The sequence below is a fragment of the Schistocerca piceifrons genome, chromosome 1 (genome assembly GCF_021461385.2).
Source record: "Schistocerca piceifrons isolate TAMUIC-IGC-003096 chromosome 1, iqSchPice1.1, whole genome shotgun sequence".
Lineage (NCBI taxonomy): Eukaryota > Metazoa > Arthropoda > Insecta > Orthoptera > Acrididae > Schistocerca > Schistocerca piceifrons.
This window is the reverse complement of record NC_060138.1, coordinates 1,170,242,149-1,170,248,717: the sequence shown is the minus strand read 5'-3', so window position 1 is coordinate 1,170,248,717 and position 6,569 is coordinate 1,170,242,149.

Genomic DNA, 6,569 nt, shown 5'->3' with positions numbered 1-6,569 from the left:
GTAGGGCGGTTTTAATCGCTTCGAAAGCTTGTTGACATTTGTCAGTCCAAACCCACTGCACATTTTTTCGTAGTAGATTTAGTAGTGACGCGTCATTTAACAACTGATTGGGCACGAACCTTCTGAAAAAAGACGTGAGCCCAAGGAACGCTTTCAATTGTCTCTTAGTGCGGGGGCTTGGAAATTCTCGGATCGCCTCTAGTTTTTTGTTGTCTGGGCGGATACCAAGTGGTGTAATAAGATGGCCTAAAAATTTAATTTTATTTCGTCCAAATTTTGACTTTTCTAGGTTTGCTGTCACACCTGCTTGCTTAAATCTCTCTAGTACTCTACGCAACAATTCCATATGTTCGTCCCAAGTAGCAGTAGCGATTACCAGATCATCAACATATACAGTGATTTTTTCTAATAAGTCTGGACCCAGTACCGTGTCTAGTGCAGTAATAAACACTCCAGCACTCACATTCAATCCGAAGGGAAGTACCTTGAATTGGTAACTCCGCCCTCCGAATATGAAAGCTGTGTACTTCCTGGATTCCGGTGTAAGGGGAATTTGCCAATATGAACTTTTCAGATCGACCGAGGTCAAGTACTGTGCTCCATGAAATTTTTGTATCTGCTCATCTAAATTCTCAGGGCGAGTCCGGACAGGTATGATAATTTTGTTAATGTCCCTCGCATCTAACACTAGCCTGATTTTTCCATTGGCTTTCGCCACTGCTACAAGAGGACTACTGTATGGAGAGAAGGAGGGCTCAATGATATCCCACTCTAACATCTTCCGAATCTCTTTAGCTACTAATTCCCTCCTCGACCAAGGGATGGAGTAAGTTGCGCGACAGTATGTTTTGTGGGGCATCACCTCTATGTGATAGTGGTACCCTTTGACTATTCCTGGTCGGTCGGTAAATACCATAGTGTATTCCGATAGCAGCTGCGTCAACTGTTGCTTTTGTTTACCGCTTAAACCTTCAGATTCCTGCACTTTGGTTTGAAATGCCTCAACATTTGTTTCAAAATTTCGATCCTCTAAATTCGGGTAATAGAGGTCTGCTGCATGTGACAAATCATCAAGGTGTAGTACCCAAGGGTTCCTACCCTTGATATTGATTCGATTACAACACGGCACAAGTACCTCCTTCGATTTCATCATAGATAACTCAATCCTCCTACCCCTATTAACTATGCTTAATTTCCCCAAGGAGAGGTCGATCAATGCGTCCCTCTCATGGAGAAAATCTACTCCCAGAATGCAGGCCACCTTCAATCCTTTAACAACGAGGAACGAGCTCACTATGGCTTCGCCCTCCTTACAAATCTCCACCTGCACCTGGTACTTAACTGATTGGCTCTGTGCACCAATGGCTCCAGACACCTTACAATTATTAACCGGGAAAGTCGGAATGCTATGTCCTTTTCCCAGTGCCTTAAATAACTCCATACTCATTACACTTACTGAGGCACCTGTGTCGATGATTATATTCACTGCAACATCATTGATTTTCGCTTCGATAATAGCTTGCACATTTTCGTTATTATCTTTCTTACATTCGTGTGGTTCGTTCAGTAGATCTTTATCCATACTGACACCATCGTTGTATCGCAGCATACGTATCCCAGGTATATTATTATCACTCGTGTTGCTCTCACTCCATCCCTCGGCCATCGATGGAGAGCATATCGAGGCCGATTCTAGTTTGTTGAATTAGTTACTTGTGAAGTACTTGGAAGGCTATTGTCCGCGACCTCCACTATATGTACACTCTGATTTGTCGGCCGCCACGGCTGCGCAATAGGCGCGTTTTGCGGCGGTGGTCTATTGTTGTCATACCAGTCATTACCCTGTCGCTCTGGGCTTCTTCGCTGATTTTGCTGCCAATTTCGATTACTATCACTATAATTGCTCTGCCACTGACCTCGCGCATTTTTCCAGCGGTTGGTCCCTGACATTCCAGATTCGTACCGGTCGTCAAATCGACGCCTTTTGTTATAAGTTGTTTGTCCATACCCGTTCTGGTCTCTACCATTACTACCATTTTGCGAATGTTCTTGCCGCTTGTTACCACCCCCACCATTTCCATGGTTGTGGTTTTGTGCACTACTATTTCTGTCATGTTTACATCCTGACCCATTATTCCGCGAGTGATCACACGCTGATTTTGCGTCTTCCTGTATCAAGTCTATAGAATCTAGAACAGACAGGAAGTTTTCCATATCGCTTCCTGGTACGTGTTTTAATTTCTCTTTGATATGAATGGGTAAATGTGATTTTAGTAGTCTTATTATGTCTCTTGGTGATATAGGCTCGTCCCAGTAGCGTGTTTTGTTTATATATTTTTCAAAATACCGTCTCAAATTCCCCAGACGAGGTGAGTACGGTTCGGGATTATATACTTCTTTTCTTAGCCGCTCTTGTATACAAGGCGACCAATATTTCGATAGAAATGCCCTTTCGAACTGTTCATATGTCATGCAGCTGTCTGCTACTTCTGTAGCCCACAACGCTGCATCACCTTGAATGTACGACATTACGTATTGAATTTTCTGTGTTTCGTTCCACACACTGGGCAAGATATTTTTAAAGCTTTTTATGAATACTACCGGGTGTACTGATTTCCGTTCAGTAGTAAACGTTTGAAATTGTCTATTTTTGATTAAACTTTCTTCCACTAATATTTTTGAACTACCTGGTTTTGCTCCTTGGACATATGCTGTGTGCTCCGAACCGAAGCTACAGCTCTTCGCATTATCGACTACAGATTCCCCATTGTTGTATCGCGTATAAGTTTGTGCGTTGCCAAAACCATGGGCTGTTGGCGACAGAGGTTCCTGTTCCAAATGTTTTCTGCTTTGTGCTAAACCCTTCTCCAGGTCGGATATCCGTTTGTTCATATTCACTTGCCACTGCGGAATATCCTCACTGAGTATTTGTTTGATGGTTTGCACGTCGTTCTGTACCTGACTATTCACTGCGGTACTGAACGATTCAGAGCCTCTATTTACTATGGCTGCTTGTACTTTGGAATTAATGTTCTTGTCAATCTCACACTCCTTCACTTCTAGCCATGAGTTGACTTCTGTTTCAATTTTAGTTGCTTGTTCGTTCCACTTCTGCTCTACAAGCTGCGTGGAATCTATTTCTAGCTTTTCTACTCTATTGGCTAATACACCTATTTCGTCTACCCTGTTAGTGTTTGCTACTTGCAGGTTGTTGACCTGTTCAGTCAGCTCCTGCACGGCCTTAGGTATCGACTCATAATTCTGTTTCATATCTACAATCTCTTTTTTCATGTTTTCTAACGATTGCACAAGTTGCTGGTCCCGCTCAGCTTGCCGGCGATCTCGCTCAGCTTGCTGGGCAAGTAAATTTTCTGCTAGCCTACGATCTCGCTCAGCTTGCTGGCGGTCTCGCTCGACTTGCTGTTGCGCAAATTCTGCCTGGTAATTCAGCACGCACTCTAATATAGCCTGAAGCGAATACCCACCAGGCAGATTACCACTCTCTGGTTCCTGCTTTTCTGGTGGTGGTACAACTTCTTTCTCTACATCCCCTTGAGGACTAGTGGGCGGTGGCACCACTTCCTGTGCCCCTGCCCCCACATTCTCACATGTTATATCCTCAAAGAGAGTACTAGTACTACTTGAGGTACCCGGTTCCACATTTCCTGCACTAACTAATTGTTGTTCCTCAGTATCCATATTGCTCGGACGTTGACTACGCAACTTAACCATATTCATAAATTGCTTACTAAACCACAAAGTCTGACAGTTTTGCCCCTTGCACACAAAATACGTTAATTTATCTACACTAACTGCACACTAAAAATTACTATCTACCATCAACTTTGTCCTGTCACAAACACTAACATCAAACTACGCACAATATGCACACCACTAGCGAAATGAGATCACTTCACTGGAGCTCAACTTCTACAAACAGGACAACTACACTGTAGTCTTACCTTTAGTTTATCTTATCTCGGGGTTCGGCTGGCCCCGGATTACGTGGTCGTTACAGCTTCTCAGTACTATCAGGATCGTCTTCTCAGACTCGTTTGCAGTAGTACGTTTTGTCATGCAAGAGTGTTTACACATTCATTAATACATAGCATTGATCATGATATAAATACATACATTTATCACTAAATACATATGTATCTACACATACATAACAATCAACACTGAAAGAAACATACATAAAATTTTATATTTGTGGCCACTGCAAATTCGGGCCCCGCGTTTTTGGGCGACAGTTTCACGTACAACTCTCTCGCGGATTGTAAAATTGTTGCTCTTTGGTTTATTTATTCTCTTTGTAACAACACATTTACGAAAAGAGTTACGTGAAATACTTTTAGCAATGCTGTGCTTTTCTTTTCTTTATCATCATTACCTTTTAGCGGAATAAAATGTATATATGGAAGTCTTATTGTTCTGTATCTGGCCTACAATTTAAGGAACGATTTTTCGTAACTGCAACTCATGCTAAGAATCAATATATCTTCCCTACTTCATAGTGATTAAAAGTTGAAATTACTTTGTTATGAACACTGATGTTACAGTTCGTGTGATCGTTCAAAAACACAAGTTCGCAGTGGATTTTATTTCTCGTTAAAATGCTATTTCATACTACGACTAGCCCAAGAACATGAGACTCTCATTAAAAAATACGTTGTCACTATAAAGTTTGCCAGATCAGAACGGAGCACAGCAAGATTCCTATCAGATTCTGAAGGTACATTAACTTATTTGCACTGTAAATTATATCCTATCAGCAGCCCGCGTCAATCTGCAACACATCATAAAATCTGCTGATCTTCACTGCCAGTCTGGGAGCTAAAAGAAATAATATTATTTTACTATTATTTTACCGCTTCCTTGCGGTATGCTCGACTATATTGTAAGTCGTTTAAATACGCCGCGGCAGCGGCTCTTCGTTCTCCACGCAGCTCAGCACCACAGATAATATTTATATAACTGAAAAATGTCTCAACAGGATGGGATAATATGCAAGCAAGCTTAACAATAAATAATACAAGTTTTCATTTAAACAACTCTATTAAAACCTTTAAATATCTCAGTGATTACAGACCTTTGTGAATTCACACGTAATGGCGTACATTGCTTAGTCTCGACCAAAGAATGCTACATTGGCGTTCTCTACGACAACAACAGGAGATCTTACTCGCACAACTTCCAAATTAAGACGACAAAGACATTCATATTCAACACGTATTATATACTAGTTCCTTTTTTAATCTCTGTTTAACATTTATCTTCTGTGTCGGTTTTATTACTCGCCGACGCAGACGTTTTCAGAAATAAATAATAAAAAAAAAAAACATAATTTTATACAATGACACAATATGATACATCTAATTCTCTAATTACTACATAATATATTGTTTTTGTTTCTCTAGACGTTACACATTTTATGACTATATTGATGCAAAATACAATCGTTTTGTAATGAATAGAGAGACACTGAACACATAAATCTTTCCAGAATGAGATTTTCACTCTGCAGCGGAGTGTGCACTTTTGCCTTTCGCGGGCAAGTGCTCTACCACCTGAGCTACCCAAGCACGACTCATGCCCCCTCCTCACAGCTTTACTCCTGCCAGTATCTTCTCTCCTATCTTCCAAACTTCAAAGAAGCTCTTCTGTGAAGTTTGGAAGGTATGAGACAAGATACTGGCAGAAGTAAAGCTGTGAGGATGGGGTGTGAGTCATGCTTGGATAGCTCAGATGGTAGAGCACTTGCCCGTGAAAGGCAAAGGTCCCGAGTTCGAGTCTCGGTCCAGCACACAGTTTTAATCTGCCAGGTAGTTTCACATAAATCTTTCATTAAAGTATATTCACATATTAAAATTATGTGAGTGTATAAAGCAGAAATGTTCTACAAGTGAGTAACGGCACAGGCTACTATGTCATATGGACAAACTGGTGAATATGATGAACACACCGAATAAAGGGAGGGGAAGAAAGACGTCTATGGAATCGGGGTGTTGAACAGTTATAAAAGGCTTATTAGTTAATGGTGAGGGGAATAATAACTGGCTGCTACTTTAATAAAGGAGAAGAGTGGAACTGTGTTTAGTCATTGAAGACTAGGTCAGGATTCTCTGACTGGTGTCTATTAATGGCCAGAACTTCAAGTAATGTTAGTTTTCTCCCTTTACTTCCTTTATGGAGGGCATCACATTTCACATCATATGAATGACATTCATTCAGAGCATGTTCAGAAAATGTGGAATCTTTCTTTCTCAGTTTCCAGTTCCTTTCATACTCAGTCAGTACCTGAGATGGCCTAAGAAGCTGAAACTTGATTCACAATGAACTAATAAATATTACTGTGGAACATTAATACATTTATTCAAGTTATTAATATGTCTATGTTCCTCCAAGAACTGGCAGAATATTCCACAAATAGAATATTTATACATAATATGAACAATATACACTCCAGACCTGGACCTTGCAACATCAAACACTTCAAAATAACTGAAATGGAATTTCAATGCTGTGCATGTTCACCTAGATCAGAACTTTCCACACTTGGTGTCCTG